This window comes from Plecotus auritus, assembly GCF_963455305.1.
Source record: "Plecotus auritus genome assembly, chromosome: 4".
NCBI lineage: Eukaryota > Metazoa > Chordata > Mammalia > Chiroptera > Vespertilionidae > Plecotus > Plecotus auritus.
In genome coordinates, this window is record NC_137775.1 from 47,918,078 (window position 1) to 47,940,042 (window position 21,965).

Consider the following 21,965-nt stretch of genomic DNA (forward strand, 5'->3'; position numbering starts at 1 on the left):
TGTTTTCATCCTCCCTTCCCAAACTGGGCCTTCTCTTCTTGGTAAATATCTTCTCAAGTACTCAGGCTCAAGCCTTGGGACTGTATTCCTGGCTCTCCTTTTGTGTACAAACAATTTTCAGGTCCCGTTGAGTCTCCTTTCAAGTCTCGTCTCTGGTCCCTACTCTCCATTCTCCCTGTCTTTATCCTCGACCTCTAACATCACTCATCTGGCAAGAACCCTCCAGATATAGAAGGCTCTCTTATTGGGACCAATAGCTTATCAATATTATTTTTAAGTCTGTGTAAGCAGGGAATTATAAAAATTATGACACACATACATTATGAAAATATAAATATATACCCACTCATCATCTTTTGATGTGGCCATAGCATTTTCCTATTTATTTACTTATTGGTGTTCTGCACTGTCCTTTAAAAAGCCATATCATAGTGCATACTACTACTAATAATAATAGTTAGCCTTTGTTTAACACTTTCTGTGTAGTAGATACTCTTTTATGCACTTAAAAATTTTTAACTCTATTAATCCTCACTATAAACCATGAGGTAGATAGTATTAGTAACTCTATGTTACATATAAAGAAACTGAAGCACATAAAAGCTAAGTAAATTACCCAAAGTTATATAGATAGCAAATGGTAGAACTAGAATGAGATTCCTTAAGTTTAGCTCTTTGACTTTTAACCACTGTGCTAGACTGTATCATCCTATATAATAAAGAGCTAATATGCTAATTAGACTGAACAGCAGAATGACTGTCCAGACGACCTTCTGGCTAACCTTCTGGATGAAGCCAGGGCTGCAAGGGCCGAGTCAGCCGGGGCTGCGAGGGCCAAGCCCCTTATACGAATTTCATGCATCGGGCCTCTAGTCTATTATAAAGTCCAAGACTCTTACAAGTAACCTGCCTACAAAATCCCTCTAGATTTTCATTTGTTCCCAATCCTTTACCCTAGTCTCATCCACTCTTATTCCTGCAGCACTTATTAAACCTCCATTTTATCTTTCCAAAGCAGGTAGTTTGTTTTTATAGAAACAACTATCCTCATTTCTTTAGCCCTCAAAATTAATTGTATTTAAAAATATTTAATTAAATGACGTAACAAAGAGATTTGGGGGCAAACATTCTGACCATTGGTAAGCAAGCAACTCATGTGAAAGGAGTAGGAATACAAGGGAGAGTTGGAGAGTGTCTTACTGGTCTTGGTCTCCAGGGTGCAAATCAGTCCATGGATTTTAGAGACAACACTGAGAGCAGAAATTAATGAGGCATTTCAGTTGAGAGGTGGTCCCTTAAGAGAATTTCAGTTTTCTCTTACTTTTTCATCTCTTGCCATCCTGTCTAGGGCTTTCAAAGTGAGTCATCTTCCTAAATGATTATGCCATTCATCTGATCAAAACCATGTGGCCATTTCTCTATTGCCACAGAGCAAAGTCCTGCATCCAGGGTAAAACCTAAATTCTCAACATGGCACTTAAAGTCCTCAAGGATTTAAAACCACCTCTACAAATACATTTATGTTTTCCATGCTCCAGGGATATATTGATCTACATTGAGTTTGAATATTGAAAACCCATAATAAACTTTATTAATAATTCCCTAAGCAAAGTCCAGGCTTCTTATTAAGTCCCCTGCCTCTCTCTCTCTTTATTCATAAAACTGCAACAGCTACCGAGGGTATAGGCAAGGGAAGGAGAGAGGGACGGAAAGAGATTGCTGCACGGCATTTGTGCTGTGAGCTCTATAGGGCCCTATGGCAGGTTGTATTTTACAACTGTGGCTATGGCAGTATTTCTGGTTGGACATGCCCTTCAGAACCTTGCCATTCCTCCTCCCAAGAGGCAAGGTCTCTGTTTTCTCACTTGAATTTCGGGCAGGACCTCATAACCATTTCCACAGTTAAAATATGACAGAGGTGATGCTGTATGACTTCCAAAGCCATAGGGTGTAGGAAGGATTGTGCTAGCCTACATTTGGGCTCTCTCCCTTAGGATACTTGCCCCCATTGGGATGAAGTCAAACAAGCTTTTTTGCAGAAAGACCTCATGCAGAAGCCCAACTAGAGTGGAACTCAGGCCCCCAGCTGACCACCCCATGTTCACTGCCAGACATGTGAGTGAGGGAACCTTCAGATGACTACAGCCTCCGCTTTCGAGTCTGAGTCTTGCTGCTGAGTCCCAGACTGATTACAGCAGAGGCAAGCGGACCCCACTATGCTGCAGCATGGCCCACAGAATCTGAGCATAATAAATTGTTATCTTTCTCCACTAAGTTTTAGAGTAATTTATTATGCATAGTAAGTGGATCAGGCCCTTTGGGCAAAAAAGTAGATAAATTGATTGTTTATGGGTTCTCCTCCCATAATTTTGAGTTAGAAATGATTGGAGAAGCCCCCCATTTTAGGATTATTTGTTCAATGTTTTTATCCCAAACTCCCAATCCCGTTCTTTTTTAAAAAATATATTTTTATTGATTTCAGAGAGGAAGGGAGAGGAAGAAAGAGATAGAAATATCAATGATGAGAGAGAATCAATGATAGGCTGCCTCCTGCATGCTCCCCACTGGGAATTAAACCAGCAACCCAGGCATTTGCCCTGACCAGGAGATGAATCAGTGACCTCTTGGTTCATGGGTTGACGCTCAACCATTGAACCACACCAGATAGGACAAATCCCCTCCTTTATGGGGAGTGTGAAGGGATACTTGGTGGGTGAATTTGCAATCTCCACTGTGCCCTATCACCCATCTTCACTGTTCACTGGGCTTGTCAGATGGCTGCCAATGTTGTCTTACCAATGATTCCTTTATCCTTCTGGGTGCTCCTTAGGTTCCCAATAAATGTTTAAATGTTAGTTAATGCCATCCTCTGTTGTTTTGGGCAATTTGAAGCAGTGAAATTATTGTATACTAGAGGCCCAGTGCACGAAATTTGTGCACGGGGGTGGGGGGCTGTGTCCCTTAGCCCAGCCTGCACCTTCTCCAATCTGGGACCCCTCGAGGGATGTCCGACTGCCCATTTAGGCCTGACCTGGTGGGATCGGGCCTAAATGGGCAGTTGGACATCCCTCTCACAATCCAGGACTGCCTGCTCCCAAACCCTCGCCTGCCTGCCTGCCAGATTTCCCCCTAACCACTCCCCTGCCAGCCTGGTCGACACCTAACTGCTCCCCTGCTGGCCCTATTGCCCCTAACTGCCCTCCCCTGCCGGCCTAGTTGCCCCTAACTGCCCTCCCCTGCAGGCCTGGGTCCCCACTAACTGTCCTCCCCTGCAGGCCTTGTCACCCCCAACTGCCCTCCCCTGCAGGCCTGGTTCCCCCCAACTGCCCTCCTCTGTAGGCCTGGGTCCCCCCAACTGTCCTCTCCTGCAGGCCCGGTCACCCCCATCTGCCCTCCCTTTCAGGCCTGGTCCCTCCCAACTGCCCTCCCCTGCCGGCCCAATTGCTCCTAACTGCCCTCCCCTGCTGGCCATCTTGTGGTGGCCATCTTGTGTCCACATGGGGTCGGCCATATTATGTGTTGGAGTGAGGGTAAATTTGCATATTACCTCTTTATTATATAGGATGTTTCTATGGAAAATTACCTTCTGCTTTAGAATTTCTTCACATATCAATCTGTATTCAAAACAATATTTTCACAGCATTGATGAAAAGGAGGTAAAATTATCATAAAGTGCTGTGGGTAGAGAAGGGGCAGGAGATTCTTTGCTATACTTTTTGCAACTCTCTCATCACCAATCCCAAAATAGTTCCTGCCCTTTTTTCCCCTTGAAGGATTTTCTTTGCCTGAAAATCCCTGGAATTGCACCTATGTTTCTAACCTTTCCCATCATAGATCCTCAATACACGCTTGTTTTCTTTAATTTCTGAATTAAATTTCTAAATGAAAATGAATAGTGAAATATTATAAAAAGGATAAGTGAAATAAGGTTTCTATAATTTATGTTATATTACATGTGTATTAAAAATATTTTTTTAATCCTCATTCAAGGATATTTTCCCCATTGTCTTTTAGAGCGAGTGGGAAAGAGGGAAAGGAGGCGGGGGGAGAGAGAGAAACATTAATGTGAGAGAGACACCTTGGTTGCCTCCATGACATGGACTGGGGCCGGGTATCTAACCTGCAACTCAGGTACATGCCCTCAACCAGGAATCAAACCGACAACCTTTCAGTGTGAGGGCCAATGCTCTAACTACTGAGCGAGCATATCAGCTGGGGCTATGTTATCCTATCTAATAAAAGAGTAATATGCAAATTGACCGCACCTCCACTACACCACCAGCCACACCCACAAGCCAATCAGGAGCAAGTATGCAAATCAACCCAACCAAGGTGATGGTTAATTTGCATATTCAGGAGTAGAGTGAAGACTGAAGACAGCGTAGAAGGAAGCCAAGTGTTGCAGAAGGGAGCGAAGCTGTGGAGAAGCAAGCAAGCGGGGCTGAGGAGAAGGGAGGGAAGCAGGTGGGCCGGCAGAGAAGGGAGAGAAGCAGTTTATATATATATACTACAGGAAGCCCTATTGCAGGAATCTTCCTGCAATGGGCCTCTAGTATTATAATAAACATAAAAATTTAAAACAGATTAGAGGCCTCATCTTGAGTTCAGGGTTTGTGTGTGTGTGTGTGTGTGTGTGCGCGCGCGCGCGTGCACATATATACATATATATGTATTTACATGTAACGTGGCATATCATTTCCTTCCGCATTTAAATAAATCATTGTTGCTTCTATTTAGGCTTAACTTTATATATAAAATCAGAAAAGGCTCTAAGGTAGTGGTTCTCAACCTTTTTAATGCCGCAACCTTTAATACAGTTCCTCATGTTGTGGTGACCCCCAACCATAAAATTACTTTCGTTGCTACTTCATAACTGTAATTTTGCTACTGTTAATGAATCGTAATGTAAATATCTGTGTTTTCCGATGGTCTTAGGCTCTACAGCAGTGGTTCTCCCACAGGTTGAGCACCGCTAGCAGGGTCGCCTAAGACCCACAGGTTGAGAACCGCTGCTGTAGAGCCTAAGACCATCAGAAAACACAGATATTTACATTACGATTCATTAACAGTAGCAAAATTACAGTTATGAAGTAGCAACGAAAATAATTTTATGGTCACCTCAACATGAGGAACTATATTAAAGGGTCGCGGCATTAAAACGGTTGAGAACCACTGCTCTAAGGGATCTACCTGGGAGAACCAGGGGATTTTAGTGATGGCAAGTTTCACACAACTAGTGTTTAATCTAGATGATTAGTGGAAGTGTACCCTATATATTCAGTTCTGATTAAGAATTAGTAAACTCTTACAGCAACTGAATGTGAAAATTTGAACATGGAAAGTGATAGAAAATAGATAAGAAGGAGCAAGAAAGAAATTTCAATGTTTTAACATAGCTTTACTTTAAATTAAAAAGTGTGTTATCATATTTCTGTTTCAAAATAGTTGCTAAGTATATTGAATAATTTCTACTTTGGAATTGAGATAAACTACATAAAATAATTGTTTAGAATAAGTACACATGAATGGATTATTCCTTAGTAACAATATGATCATACATCTTCTATGAAAAATATTAATATCAACCCTTACATTGTGCAAGATTTTTTCCAGCTACAGAATTCCAATAAACATACCCATCTATTTCCATATGAACATGGATCTCTGTTAATTTTACACTAATTCCTAAGATGCATAATTGAGATATTGGCTGCAATGCCTCAAAAAACTGAATCTTATTTGGTGCTTGAGGTAACAAGTCCTGAACCATGAGTTAATCAAGAAATCTATACTTAGGACTTCATTAACATACCAAGAATCAGCCCACCAATAATAAAATCACTGAACATTTAATGGTGTAAAATTCAATCACACCCAACTCGGCCTGAAAATATCTGTATCTTAATAATTCCTTGTGTTTATATAGACTAGAACCTTTCTTGTTGAGAGAGCAAAGTTCTTTTGCATTTCTTCTTTGATTATCCACATGTAAGAGCAGATGCATTATCCACAAAATATCAAGGTGAAGTAGCTCAGCCAAGGTCACGCTGCCAGAGAGAAATCTAAATCAGCTCTAGACGTTTTGGCTGCAATTAATGCTCTCCTGAATCCAGAAATAAACAGGACAAAATATATTTCTATTCTTAGACACATACAAGATAGTCTATAGTCTTTAATGGTGCTGTCATCAGCCTCTGCCTCCCTCCCAGTGTCGTGTGCAATGAGCAAGGAGGTTTAGAGGAGATGGAGGTGGCATCTGACCAGAGTTTGGAGGCCTTGATTCTGGAAAATGGTATAAATGGAAACCAGAGACACATGTGTCCAACTATTATGAACTGTGGCTTGGTCATAGACATTTCATAGTATGGTTTCAAGGGTTGTTATAGCATGATCTTTCGTGAACATGGAATCAGGCACAAAGCACCCGTGGCGACACTGGCTGCTTTGGAAATGCTTGAGGGCAAAGGTTTGTGTGTCTGTGGTTCTGGGGGTTCCAGGTGCTGATTAATTGTAGAATAGGGGTACAGGAAGTTTGAAGGCAACATGCAATTAGTAGAGTTGTCCTAGGCTCTTGATATGACTCTAATACTTCTTCAGATGTTATTTTGAAGTCTGATTGGTCTGATTGTAACTATGTTGATGGTGCCAGATAATGGAAAAAAAAAAGAAGAAGAAGAAAGCAAAAAAAAAAAAAAGATATAAAGAATAGGAAAGCATGGACTAGAAGTTAGGGTTGATACTAGATCTGGACTGGAAAATCAAAGGCATATCTGCCCTCATTCCTCTGTCGGAGGGCACTGGAAGTAATACCCATTTGTCATCTTGGACTAGGTGCTCTTTAGAAATCCTTCTAGGTATAACATTATCTTATCCTGCTTAAGGAAAGCGCTTTTGAAAATGATAGAACAATAACATGTATTTCCCACATGCTATATTCTGTTCATTGCCCTCTCTGAAAGCAGAGAAGGGTGGTTGTTTTTTAAACGAGATAAGGCAAGTAAAGTACTACAAGGTCATTTTAACAGCAACAGGTAAAAGAGCAAAATGTCCTCTATTTAGATATGTCAACAGCAAAGCTCACAGAGCACATGAACAGACTGATTCAACACGTTTCCAGAAGATGAAGTTATATTAGAGTCCTGAAGAAAACAAGGCTGAGAAAATTCTGCCCATAAATCAGCAATTACTGGTAGTTAGTCAATATCACAGGTTTGATAAAGTGCCAGAGCCCACTAATGGTATGAGAACATTAAGTCTTTGGTCACAAAGTCACAGCAAGACCTTGCGCGGATTTTCTTGGGAGCTGTCTGAGCTTGGAACTGCTGCTGTGAATAACAAATCAGGTGTTTTTCTTATGCCCTCATTTCTGTGCTGCACTTGCACTTGGTGAAAACAAAGGCAGGCTGGAGCAGAATAGCAGCTGGAGACGTGACACATTGGTTGAGAACTCTGACATATAGAAAGTTAAATTGGTCATGTAGTCTTGGTACATGCTTAGAATTCAATCCCCCAAACTCTTCTAATATTGACTGCTGGATTCTCTTGAACGATGGGCCAACCATAGTCTTCTAAGACTAAAGGGATGCCCACTTGTGCCATAGATTTTTCTCTTACACCTACCTTTTCTGTAAAATCAAAATAGAAATGGATTACCTCCTTCTAGTCCCAAGGAAATCTAAAATTATCTAAAGAAGTCAACACAAATGTTTAATAAGATTCTATTCACTTACTTTGTTCAAGTCTCCAGTTAAAGTTGAAATTTTGCTTTGTAATATTAGAACCTGTTCATGATAAATCTGCATAGTTCAGATACAATATTCTGTAAATGAAATGGCCTAAATATTTCTGCAAGTGAAATGGCCTAAATCTACTCAAAGTATAGTTCAGGTGTAGTAGCATCCAGAACCTTGTTAAAAGTTCAGAACTCAGGCTCCAACCCAGAATCAGAAATTGTATTTTAACATAATTCTCAGGAGATTCACATGCATATTAAAGTTGGTTTTTTAATTAAATAAATTTGACATGTAATATTGTGCAAGTTTAAGTACATAACATACTACTTTGATACCTGTATATACTGTAATATGCTTGCATTACATGTAGTTATACTTATTGCATTGCCTGGTTATAGTACAATATTATTGTCTATATTCATTACACTGTGCATTAAGTCTCTATGGCTTATTTACTACTTGTTACATGTTTTTACCCTTAAACACCATCACTTTAAGCCCTCTCCCATCCCCTGGTAGCTGCCATTTACTCTCTATTTGTTACAGATTTAACTTTTTTAGATTCCACATATAAATGATGTACAGTACTTGTCTTTCTCTGACTTATCTCACTTGTGCTTAAGGTCCATCCATGGTGTAACAAATGGGAGGATTTCTTCCTTTCTCGTGCCTGAATAAAAATCCCATTGCACACTAAAGTTTGAGAAGTATTGGCCCATGTGACTTCTAGTATTTTTTACTGTAAGTAGTATTTGCCTGGTATTCCACATAAAAGAACACCTGCTTAGTCCAGCCCTGTGGCTCAGTGGTTCAGCATCAACCCATGGGCCAGGAGGTCATGGTTTGTTTCCCGGCGGGGGAGGGAGGTTGGGAGCTCCATCCCCAGTGGGGGATACAGGAGGCAGCCAATCAATGATTCTCTCTCATCACTGATGTTTCTATCTCTCCCTCTCCCTTCCTCTCTGAAATCAATAAAAATATTTTTAAAAGTTAAAAAAATGAAAAAAGAATACCTGCTTAGATTCTTATCTGTAGTTGGAGGTACAGACAAAACTGGAATAGAAAAAAACACAATTTGTTATGTGAAGTCCAACTCTTGATCAAAATGAACATAAATTCTTATTAGAGGGAGAGAAAAATACTGATATTGTCCTTAAAAAAAGGGCCCCTCCCATTCTCAAAATATGACCTTCAAAGAAAGCAGCTCTAACACCCACTCTTCTGAATTTCAAATACTTGTGTTGGTTCCCTAAAGAGATACTTCTGAGTGATTGCATTAAGCTTGCTTTCTAGCTATACTAAAGGCTATGGAAAAATATTCATTATTAGGGAAATAGGACACACAAATATGAAATTGGCTTAAGACCTCTCATCCTAGAAAATAGTCCAACATCATATGAGTAGCAATCTATTTAGTAAATAGTAAATAAAGTGCCCAGTTCCATAACAGATCGATCCCAATTGACCACTGTTAAATCTTGTCTGGCCCACCTCCAAGTTGTTTGTGCTGTCCTGGCAGCGGCAGGCATTCCCAGGGGGCAGGAAGCCAGGAGGCAGGCGGAAGGGGGAACGCTGCCAGCAGCCCATCCTGGCTTCTCACCCTCTGCTCTTAGTGACTTTCTTTGTGAGTCATTTGATTTGGAGGAAAAGACCCTTCCTCTAAAGCAATCAATTATCTCAACATTAAAGGCTGAAATGATAAGCAAGGAAAAATAACAAGAGAATAGTATATAATAGGGAGCTTTATCTTTGGTAACATTTTGAGAAACCATTAGAGAGGAAAGCTAATTGCTCCTCAAAATTCAGAAAACCTTTTATATCAATTTATAACCAAGGGAGGGGGGGATAAGCCTTGTTTTAAATTTGTTTTCTATATTTCTTTTAGAATGTCTTTCTATTGTTTGTTTCCATTTTCATGGAATATCTTTTTCCATCCTTTTACTTTTAGTCTGTGTGTGTCTTTCTATCTGAAGTGAGTTTCTTGTTGACAACACGTGTAAGGGTCTTGTTTGGATACACTTCTTTATGTTTCAAAGCACATGGGTAACCCAGAAAATCCTATTATCAATTTCTTTTTGTTTTAAATATATAGATTGTTACAATGGGGAAGGGACAGTGACAGTTGTGCAAGGGTGCAATTAAATGGGTGAATATTGCTTGTTTATCTGGATAATCTAGTTCCCTTAAATTTTTCTCTGAGGACAAAACAATTATGAGAGATTGAAGGCTTTGAATTACATGGAACATTAATATTAAAGCTCTCAGATAATCACATATCACTTTTGCTTTACTTGTATGGATAGAAAATCTTTGCTTTTTTTTTTTTCTGTTGATTATTGTGTCACTCTGTGAGTAAACTATAGGGATTTGCCTAATACACACACACACACACACACACACACACACACACACATATACATATATATATATATATACATACGAACTCTCAAAAGTTCACTTGAGCCCTAGCCAGTTTGGCTCAGTGGATAGAGCGTCGGCCCAAAGACTGAAGGGTTCTGGGTTTGATTCTGGTTAAGGGCACATACCTTGGTTACAGGCTAGATCCCCGGCCCTGGTTGGGGGACGTGCAGGAGGCAACCAATTGATGTGTCTCTCTCATATCAATGTTTCTCTCTGTGTGTCTCTCCCCCTCCTTTCCACTCTCTCTAAAAATCAATGGGAAAATATCCTTTGGTGAGGATTAACAACAACAAAATATTCACTTGAAAAATGAAAAAGTATTCAGAAGAGGGATTACCTGGGGCAATGGCCAGAAGGTTCATTTTCATGGCTATGTGTTCCAGCCATCAAAGAACCATAGGCATGAAGTTACTTCAGGAAGAGATCTATTCTGCCCACTGTCTCCAGGTAGTATTTCTCCTACTTTATTCTTGACCACTGAAACTCTTTCATTATACTAAGTTTTCAAGTAAATGATCCAAGCTACATAAAAAAGGAATGGTACAAGTCAAAACAGTATAAACTATGTTAGTTTTTATTTTTAAAATATTTTAAAAACTATTTCATGATATTCCTATGAGACCTATGCAAATTCAGTCTAAAGTTTTTTCAGATTATTTAAAGCCATATATTTGGTTTATAGTTTGTACTCACTTTTCAAAGATATTAGATGTTATTCATTGGAAGCCACAAGTTAAGAGACCTACATTTGAGTCTGCTTTGCAAGCAACTTGCCATAAATTTTGGGGTAAATTATCTAGTCTTTCTTGGCTTTTCTCTCCTCTGGTAACAATTGAAAGGATTAGACTAGAATAAACTTGAAAGTTCTGTTCTGACAATTTGTACTGGAAAGACTCAATTTCTGATCTTCAACACGTTTTAATCCTATATAATAAAAGCCTAATAGGCTAAGTGTCCAGTCGTCCCGTCAGCCATTCAACCAATCAAAGCATAATATGCTAATGATATGCTAAGGCCGCTCAACCGCTCGCTATGACCACCAGGGGGCAGACAGTCGACTGGTTGACCAGTTGCTATGACATGCACTGACCACCAGGGAACAGACGCTCTGACCAGTAGGTTAGCTGCTGGGGTCCGGCCCATTGGGACTGAGCAAGATGGGCCAACACGCCCTGGAGTCCTCCCGTGGTCCCTCCCTGGCTGGCCAACCTCCCATGTCCCTCCCCAGCTGTAATTGTGCACCAGTGGGGTCCTTCGGCCTGGCCTGCACCCTCTTGCAATCTGGGACCCCTCGGGGGATATCAGAGAGCCGGTTTCGGCCCAATCCCACAGGCCAGGCTGAGGGACCCTACTGGTGCACAAATTCCTGCACTGGGCCTCTAGTAACAGTAATAATATTCATACATTTGCATACTACTTTATAGCTCACAAAGTGCTTTCACATACATGATCTCTTTTAAATCTCTCCCATGCCTGTGAGTGGAGCACAGTTCACAGAACTGAGAACAAGTTCAGAGAAGTTGTAAGTAATCCAAGATCACAGAGTTCCGTACATGGCAGAGCAGCATAGACAGGTCCTCCTATCACCACATTCAATTTTCTTTCTACTGTATTCAGCTACTTCAGGGTGTTAGGGAAATGGGAGCATGATGAGTTCCGTTTTTGATAAATTATAAAGTAATGTGATATCATTTTTTTAGAACGTACTGATTTAAAGTCAGAGAATTAGGTTTCATTGACAGTTCTAACACTGATTTGGGAAAGTTCCTTAACCTGTCTGAGCCTCATTTTCCTCATCTGTAAAAAAGGGATTTGGACTTCATGACTTTTAGGTTTATTTCTTGCTTAAAATTTTTATTTTCTTCTTCATGACTGTAACTGTTTCTAGATTAATATTATGATAGGTCAATATTAAAATGAAACTTTTTTATTGACTATAAGAGGTTTAAAAAAGTATACTAAGAGATCACTCGTACTGGCTATTATTCATGCTTTTTGGCCACTGGCATATTAAAAACCTTGAACTAACATTACTGACTGAATACCACTTTCCAACAAACTAGTTAACTTAAAATTTCACAGAGAGGTAAATTATTTTCACTGAGTTATGTAGGAAGTGCATGGAGTTGCATTTTCTGAGAGGTCTTGACTTGATAGAAAAACTTACTTGGGAACCAATGATAGAAAACCTCATTGTGAAGACATTTTTGGCCCTTTCGGCAGTGTGCTGAATGATGATATCTCTTTTCTCTGACATAGTATCTTATTGTCATGCATACTCCTCACCCTGAAAGTTTCTAATTGGTAGACATTTCATTTTAAAATTTAAAAAAGCATTTGAAAATAGTGAAAGGTTATGATGATGAGTGTTTCAAGATTAGAAACAAAGAAGAGTTTTGAACCTGCTCCTTCTTTGCCCGCCTCCCCGTCTGAGTAGAACATTGTAACTTTTGAAGCTAACATAGAATGGATCATAACCAGCTTGCTGAGCTGGTGACTTTATGCACAATTAAGCTTTGTTTGGACTTACTTTATTTGTAATAGTGCTGTTAAGGCGTGGGATGCTATTCAGCTGCAAACAACATTCCATTTAATAACTAGGCATTAGTTCCCCCATTAAATCAGTGCCATCACTAACTGATAAGTATCGCCCTTTTCCGTGGCCTCACTTGACTCTTCTGCCCAGCGAACAAAGCATGGCAATGGCACAGACCTTGAGACAAGAACATTGGAGGGAGGGTAGGTTGAGCAATGATGGCCCAAATTCCATCTAGTCACAGAAATGGAACTTTGCCCTAGTCTTTTCTTTTCCTTAAATATAAACTTGCATACTTTCCGAGCAGCACTTTAAGTGCATTTAAAAACAAAAACTAAACAAGCACACTAAATAAAAATAACAGCACCAACTACTACATCTCTTAAACACCAGAGATGAAAATGGATGGAGGGTCATGCACCAAAAGATATACATAAAAATGTTCATAGCAGCATTGTTTGTAACAATCAAAATTAAAAACAGCTCAGTGCCCATCAGGAGAATAGATAAATAAATTATGATCTATTTATACCATAGAAACTCAAGATGCTACCGCTACACTCAATGACATAAATAACTGTCACAAGACCAATGTTGAGAGAGAGAAGCCAGACTCAAAAGAGTGTATATTGTATGAATCTATCTTTATAAAGGCAAGAACTTAGCAAAATTAATCTCTGATATTAAAAGTCAGGACAGTGGTTACCCTTGGGGAGGAGTAAAGGATATACATTTAGGAGAGCACGTGGGGGGTTCTGAGTGTTAGTAGTTATCTTTTTTTTTTTTTTTAATCTGAATGCTGAATACATCAAACTATACTCATATTTTGGTCATTTTCTGAATATATTTTATATTTCAATGAAAAGTTTATTTGGAATTATGTTAGAAATGAGAAACTGCTTTAGGTAGATTGGGTCTGGGTGCCCTGAAGGCATTAACTCAATTAAGTCTCACCTGCAACCATGAAAGGGTCAGTTTTATTTATTTATTAACAAATTCATTTATTATTTGTAATCCACTTTTGACTTTAGAATAGACTGAGATTTACAGAAAAGTTGCAATGAGGGTACCATAGAGGGTTCATGTATACCACTCACCCATTTCCCCCTTATTCTTAACGTCTAACATTACAACTAAGAAACCAACATTGGTACATACATTACTATTATCTAAATTCCACTCTTTATTCCAGTCTCACTAGTTTTCCCACCAATGTCCTTTTCATATTCCAGGATCCCATGCAAAGTACCATATTACATTTACTGGTCCTGTCTCCTAAGTCCCCCTCTGGTCTGAGAATTTCTCCGCTTCCCTTCCCCCTTCCCCCTCCCCCCTTTTCCCTCCCTTCCTTCCTCCCTCCCTCCTTCCCTCCCTCCCTCCCTCCTTCCTTTCTTTCTTTTTCTCATTAACTTGACAATTTGCTCAGGCATTTTGTAGGATATCTGGGTATTCCGATGTTATCTCTAGGTTAGACTGAGTTCATGCGTTTTAAGGAAGAATATCACGGGGAGGAAGTGCCCTTCTCATCATACCACGTCAGGGTGCATGTTATCAACTTGGCTTATCACTAATGCTGTTCACTTTCATCTGGTGCTTGCCAGGTTTCTCCACAATAAAGCTACTTTCCACTCCTCCATAGTCTTTGGAAGAAAGTCACTAAGTGCTGCCCTCACTCAAGGGAGGTTGACGATTAAGCTTCAATTCCTTTTTAAAATTTACTGTTTTGCATACAATTTATACTGCACATCATATATCAGCTCAGTTCATATATATAATCTAAAAATAAATATCATTATTTTGCCTCTTTAGGAGCAATCAGAAAGCAAGTATGTGTAGTTCAACATCTCGTCATTATTAAATGTTTTGCTATCTTAACAGAAACCTTGTAATAAGATAAATATTGCAAACTTTTTAAACGGTGATATTTCCTGGTATATATACTGAAAATAAATAAAAAACGATTAAGGGAGACCGCGAGAGCATCTTCATCAGAGGTAATGATCACGGGCTTCTGAATGTTGGGAGGGAAGTGAGCCTGCAGGATTGATTTTTATCCGGGGAGCAGAAATTGGCATAACTTTGGGGAGGAGTAAAGGGTATACATTTAGTAGAAAACATAACTTTGTTCTACTTTTCCTCTTAGGACTTATCACCTGCAATCCCTATGCATCACCCGACCCACCCACCCTGGACTGAGGAAGCCCTAGCAGGCCTACACTACAGATGACAGGGCGGTAGGAGAAAGGGTTATTTCCGCAGCGGACTTGCAACCGCTGCCCACCCGGCAGGAACTGGACAATTTTTAGGGCATGCCCAGGGCTGGGAACCCTCCGCCTAGGAGAGGGCGGTCTCGACGCCTCCAAGGGCCCCAGCGAGAGCCCCGCCTCCCGGCCGCGCCCCGCCTGCCCGCCTCTTGGCCCCGCCCCCTCCGGGCTTCCGTGACTTTCTTCCGGGTCGCGCTGGGCCGGGCCCGCCGCGGTGGTGCCGCAGCGCGGGAGTTTGGGGGCCGCCTTTGCGCCCGGGCCTCCCCGCGCTGCCTGGTCGCTGTCGAAGCCCACGGCGCGCGCTCTCCCGGACCCTTCAGGGTACGGCCCTTTCTTTACTTCTCCCTCCTGCGGGTCTCCATTTTCTTCCTTTGGCGCTGGGGCCCAGGCCCAGGCGGAGCGCCGCGCTTGGGGCGCCTGGGTGCGCCTCCGAAGTCCCGCCCGTCTCCCCTCCCCTGCCGCCCACGCCGCGCTGGCGGGGCTTGTTGGGGACCCTGAGAACAGCCCGCGGCCCTCGGGCGCTTCTTGTCTCACTGGCCTGCCCCACGCCATGAGCATCGCCGCGGTGTGCGAGCGGGCAGGGTTGTTTACACCGGCGTCTGTGGGCCCTGGGGACTCCCGGCCCCTGGGAGGCCCTGCAGCCCCGGGTCCGCCGCCTGCGCGTCTGTACTTGCCGCTCCTGTATGTGCTTCCTTGGTTTTCCTCTGGCGCCCGATGATGGTTGCCTGACCAAGCCCGTGTCTTTACTCAGGACTGCCACGAGATACCCGGCAGCAGCCTTGTTTCTGTTTAGGGGTGTCCTAGAGTGCAGTGATGATGGACACCCACTTTGCTCCCTGTCAACATGTTAGCAGGGGGAGCGGTTATGGATTTCCTCGATGGTTTCCCAGGTACTCATTGCCACAGTGTCGGGATGCATTCACCAATTGAAATAAACACATACTTAGAAAGTCAAGACCGTATAAACCTGTGGTCGGGTAGTTGCGTGGCAGGGTCTGTGTCTGACTTTAAACCTTGGAGGACTCATTTAACACCAGGTGTGGGACCTTGCTTGTTCTGGTCTGTTCCAGGAGGCAAGCTGCCTTTACTGCTTTCTGGCGTACACTCCTAGGTTTCTTAAGTTCAGATCATAGGCACATTTTTTTTTTTTCCCCTTAAAGCTCACTTTATGCTTCTGTTGTCTGAATTACATGTTGTATCTGTTGGTTGAGTAGAGGGAGATTTTCTGATACATCAGCTCTCCTATAGTCCTTTATTAGAAACTAGAGGCCTGCTGCACAAATTCTTGCAAGGGTGGGGTCCCTCGCCTGGTCAGCGATCAAGGCCTATCAGGGAGGGGGCAGGGAGGTTGGCTGTCCGCCCCCGCAAATCGGGACCTGTTGGGGGGGAGGATGTGGGAGTTTGGCTGTGGGAGTGCACTGACCACCAGGGGACAGCTCCTGCGTTGAGCATCTGCCCCCTGGTGGTCAGTGTGCATCACAGAGACTGGTCGACCAGTAGTTGGGTCATAACTGTCACTTAGGCTTTTATATATATAGGCTTTTACATATAGATTAAGTTCTTGGGGGGGATGGGGGACAATACTTACATTTCCAGTGGCAATGTGCATCCCCTCATAGTAGGCACTCTAATTGTTCATTGAATTGGACTCTTCTTTCCACACCTCTTTTCTGAGTACCAACTTTAAAAAGTTTTTTAACTGCTAACCCAAATTTTGGCTTTTCTTGAACCCTGTATTTTCATGCTCTTCCTTTTTGTTATGGATTTGAAAATCAGTTAATTTCTTTTTACTAATGCCATGATCCAGTAATTCGATCATAGCCCTCTGTATAATGGCATCTTAAAATGTTGCTAACTGGGTATCTTTTATTTTGAAATATGGTCAATTAACAAAAACTGCCCCTTTTTTGTGTTAGTTTCATTGCCTCATCTTCTTACATAATCTATTTTAACTTCATGGTTCTAACAGATACCTTCTTAGACTGTTTGTTATGTAAATTGTGTATATCCACCTCTGTTTTCTTCTAGCATTTTTTAATGGTCTTATTCTTTATTTTTAAAATATATTTTATTATTTTTTACAGAGAGGAAGGGAGAGGGATAGAGAGTTAGAAACATCGATGAGAGAGAAACATCGATCAGCTGCCTCGTGCACACCTCCTACTGGGGATGTGCCTGCGACCAAGGTACATGCCCTTGACCAGAATCGAACCTGGGACCTTTCAGTCTGCAGGCCGACGCTCTATCCACTGAGCCAAACTGGTTAGGGCTAATGGTCTTACTCTTCATGTTTAAATCTTTAACCTACATCAACAATATTTAGGGTAAGAAAGAAAGTAAGTCTGTAACTTCCCCCCACAAAAAAATTGTTAGCCAGTGACCCCATCATTATTTGTTGAATTCTATTTTTCCCAGCTGATAACAGATACTATATTTATCCTAGATCATAATCCTTTATCCTTGGGACCTCCAAATTGTTCATTGATCTCTGACTTCCTTTGCTGATACCATGCTGCTCTTATTACTCTGACTTTATAATGTGTTTTAATGTCTTGGGATTCAAACAATGTCTGGCATACTGTAGACACCATTAAGTATTTTTGGAATGAGTGCATTTAGTGGGGTAAGTTGATTTATTTTAACCCTTTTTTTGAAGTTTCTTGCCTATTCCTGAAATAATTTTTTAGCTTGCTTTTCTTATGGTCAGTTGAATCATTAACTGTTGTTAAATCCTTGTTAACTCAGAACTCTCCACGTAGAGTTGCTCCTCAGAGTTGTACATGGAGAAGCATGTCTTTTGATTTGCACTGTGCATTTTAAGTATTGTGTTTCTCTCCTCATCAGCTCTGATTCTGGACGTTATGTACCTAGTTTCAGCAACTCTAAGGGATAAACTTCTATAGAGTGATCCCTGGAACAGCCCATGTCTGTTTGTATTTTACCATCCCAACTGGACATCTTAAATATAATAAATTTTCAAGGGCTGTTCTAATAGACTAGAGGCCTGGTGCACAGATTTGTGCACAGGTGGGGTTCCTTGGCCTGGCTGGCGATTGGGGCCAATTGGGGCCGGCTGGCAGGGGGGAGGGGCCATGGGAGGTTGGCCAGCCTCTGGAGGTTGGCTGGCCATGGCAGGTTGGCTGTGGGAGTGCACTGATCACCAGAGGGCAGCTCCTGCATTGAGCATCTTCCCCCTGGTGGTCAGTGTGTGTCATAGCAACCGGTTGACCAGTCGTTCGGTTGTTTGGTGTCTTAGGTTTTTATGTATATAGACACTTAGAAACTTTATGAGATCATAAAATAAATGTATACTTTTTAAAAAGTCAAAAATATGTACAGAAATAGCCAAAGGAGAAAGTAAATATGTTGTGTGTCCACCAGCCAGTAACCCCATTCCTTAGAGATTATTACCATTCATTTGTTCTTCTCCCAGACATTAGAAATAAATGTATATAAGTCTACATGTTTCATAAATGGCAGCGTAGCTATATATAATTACCTATAATTCCAGTTAGTAATAATTGATGACAATCTATGTTACTGCATATAACATTCTTTTTAAACTTAGTTTTTGGTATTTCACTGTAGGGATAACCCCAAAATTTTAATATATAACCAATCCCCTATTGATATTTAGCCAATTCCAAATTTATTTCTATTACAAACAAAACTACAGAGATCATTTTTGTATGTACATATGCACATTTGTTTATTTCTTTAGTGTAAATGTTTAGATGTGGGATTGCTGGGTCAAAGGCTATTTTTAAATGTTGATAGATTGTTCCATGTTGCTCTTCAAAAAGATGTAAGAGCAAATTTACATAATTTATGAGAACAGTGCTGCTGCCATATCATTGCCAAGAATGGTCAAGGCTGAGATTTTACCCTACATGCAAGTTAACAATCTCATGGATGCTGGAAGAAGACATGAGACTCCTGTGTCAGAGGCAAAGTATGGAAATAAAAGTAGTCAGAGGATCATCATTTTCTTGTGCTGCTTCCTTGAGCCCTAATTTACACTGGGTGATGTGATGAGGGCCAGATGATTCTAGCACATGCAGTAGATGAGGAGAGGAACCCCGTGCTTAGGGAATCTGAATCTTTCATAATAGGCTGCAAGTAAACTTGCCTAACCTTTGCCCTAGGTCGAGACATTATCTTTATTATGCTAGAGTCCCGGTGCACGAAATTCATGCATGGAGGGCGGAGGTTCCCCAGCCTGGCCCGCACCCTCTCCAATCTGGGACCCCTCTGGGGATGTCTGACTGCCGGCAGTCAGACATCCCTCTCACAATCCGGGACTGCTGGCTCCTAACTGCTCGCCTGCCTGCCTGCCTGATTGCCCCTACCTTGCCCCCCTGCTGGCTTGATTGCCCCTAACTGCCTCGGCCTCAGCCCCCAGTCTGGCCTCCCTCTGCAGGAGGCGACCTGGCGGATCAGGGGAAGGCACCATCCCCTTTACCCCGCTGCTGCTGCCATTGCTGGCCTGAGCCTCAGCCCGTTGCAGCCACACACAGCTGCCTGAGCCTTGGCCCTCGCAGCTGCTGCAGCTTTGTCTGGAAGGATGTCCAGAAAACGTTCACTCTAATTAGCTTATTACCCTTTCTTTAGTATAGATTTGGGGACCATTACAACCATGCAGAACTTAAAGAAAACATATGGCCCTGGCCGGTTTGGCTTAATGGAGAGAGCATCGGCCTGTGGACTGAAGGGTCCCAGGTTTGATTCTGGTCAGGGGCACATCCCTGGGTTGTGGGCTCTATACCCAGTAGGGGGCCTGCCGGAGGCAGCTGATCAGGGGAGGCCTCCTAACTGAGGACGCCCAAGTCTGTTCTGGACCTAGGGCTGCGCTCTCCCCGCGAGCGACTCAGAAGCCACCAGTGTCTAACTGCCACGCCCCCGATCCAGGTGGGGGTTCCCCCATGGTGACTGACTGTCCCGCTCCCTCAGCTCTCTAGCCAGCTGTTCAGTCGTCCGTCCGGTCGTTTTGGTCGTTATGGCTCCTGGCTTTTTATATATTAGGATAGTGAACAAAGCTGCCCTCTCCTCCACAGGGAGACCTTCCTTTATCTATGGAGGATATTTGCTGTAGAAACACCTTTAAAATGACAGTCTGGAACAAAGGCTCTCAGTGCCCCTGCTTATAAAATTGGTGAATTGTCTCAGAATCATTGCTGCTAAGATGATACAATCATTTTTTATATTTTTGTAATTTTATGGATGAAAAATACTATTTTAGTACTGCTTTGTGTATTTTTTTTTTTTGCTTATTGACAGAGTTGAATATCTGTAAATATTTATTAGCCATTTGTATTACTTACCTGTTTATATTCTTTGCTTAGTTTTCTGTGGAAGTGTTCTTTCACTTACTGATTTGTAATAGATATTTACATGTAATAGCTATTAATGACTTGGTATATCATTTACTAGTATTTCTTATAGTATATTCTTTTAATGCTGTTTCTGGGAGCTTTGGCTGCATGGAAATCTTTACTATATATATTGTCAGTTCTGCTATTCTCTTTATGGCCTCTGAATTTCCCCGCAAGGTTATTAAAATACTAGTGTCCCAGTGCATGAAATTTGTGCACATTAAAAGGGAATTAATTAGAGGAAATATTTTAATATTGCTATTTGTCCTTCCTCTGTAATAGAAGTGTCAGAGATGAAAGAAAATTAGTAAAATGTATATAAAATTCTTCCTCCTGTCAGAGTCTGGAACGCACCGCGGGACTCAGAGTCAAGTCCCCACCCACCCGCGCGTGCCTTGAAATCGCGTGAGACCCAGACCTGGCCGGCCCCACCCCCATTGGGTGAGATCCAGACCCGGCTGGCCCCACCCCTGTCAAGCCCTGCCAGGTGGAGGGTGCCGCCTCAGGTCTCCCGGCGCATGCTGGGCGGGGGGCACGGTCTGAGGATTCCCGGCCTGGTGCCAGGGTAGGGAGCGTGCCTTGAGGTCCCCGTCAAGCCCTGCCGGGTGGGCGGGGGCTGCAGCCTCAGGTCCTCTGCCCCAGCCCGGCACCACACAGCCTCAGGTCCCTGATGATCGCTCGTTATGGGAACCCCGTCTCTGCTGTGGGCTCAGCCATCTTGTGTTACGGGAACCCAGCCTCTGCTGTGGGTGCAGCCATCTTGTGACGGCTTTATGGCATGAGGGTCAATTTGCATATTACCTCTTTATTATATAGGATTCTTTGTATATATTCTTTTTTTGGATATTTTGTATTATGTATTTAGATTTTTTTTTAAAAAATGGTTGCTATGATAATATTCTAAATTTACTTTTCTAAATGTCTGCACATTTTCTTAAGACATTTTTGATAAGCCATCCTTTCCCTGTTGTTTTGATTTGACACATCCATTATAACATACTCTATCTTTATTATTTTCTCAAAACTGACAAATCAGTAAGCAAAATGTGTTTGTGTCCTACAGTGAGTATGAATTTGATTGAATCTATCTTATAGATTACTATATGTAGTTATTTGTTCTTAGTGGATTTTAATCTTATGAAATATAAAATGTCTTTTTTTGCCCTATTTAATGATTTTTGCCTTGAAGTCTACATTGTCTGAGATTACTATTGCCATCTGTGTCAGTTTTGTGTATACCAGATAGATCTTTATTGCCCATATGTTGATTTTCAATCTTTCTATATCATTTTGCTTTATTTGCCTCTCTTATACACCAAAAATCATACAGCTGGACTTTCATTATCCTTTTAATCTTCACTCCTCACAATTTGAAAGTATGCCTTTATTTATTTATTTGCATTATAAAAAAATCTGTTTTTAAAAAGATGATTATAGATTCACACGCAGTTATAAGAAATGGTACAGAGAGATCCTGTGTAGACTTCATCTAGTTTCCTCCAATGGTAACATCTTGAATAAAACTATAGCATATTATACCTAGGAAATTGACACTGATAGAATTGACAGACCATACTCAGAGTTTGTCAGTTTTATATGCCCACGTGTGTTCTCTGCAGTTTTATGTAGATCTTGTGAC

The 21,965-nt window shown here is 41.6% G+C and overlaps 1 protein-coding gene across 7 annotated transcripts in view; it reads left to right on the plus strand.

Annotated features, from left to right (window-relative positions):
* The first annotated feature begins 15,120 nt into the window (after positions 1-15,120).
* FBXL4 (F-box and leucine rich repeat protein 4) overlaps positions 15,121-21,965 on the plus strand; it is a 63,327-nt gene continuing 56,482 nt past the window's right edge. For 5 of the 7 annotated variants that reach the window (XM_080666642.1, XM_080666646.1, XM_080666641.1 and 2 more), the window contains exon 1: positions 15,121-15,275. The gene's annotated coding sequence lies outside the window, so the exon portion shown is untranslated. The remainder of the gene's footprint in view (positions 15,276-21,965) is intronic. The other 2 variants (XM_080666645.1, XM_080666647.1) reach the window with 2 other exon arrangements.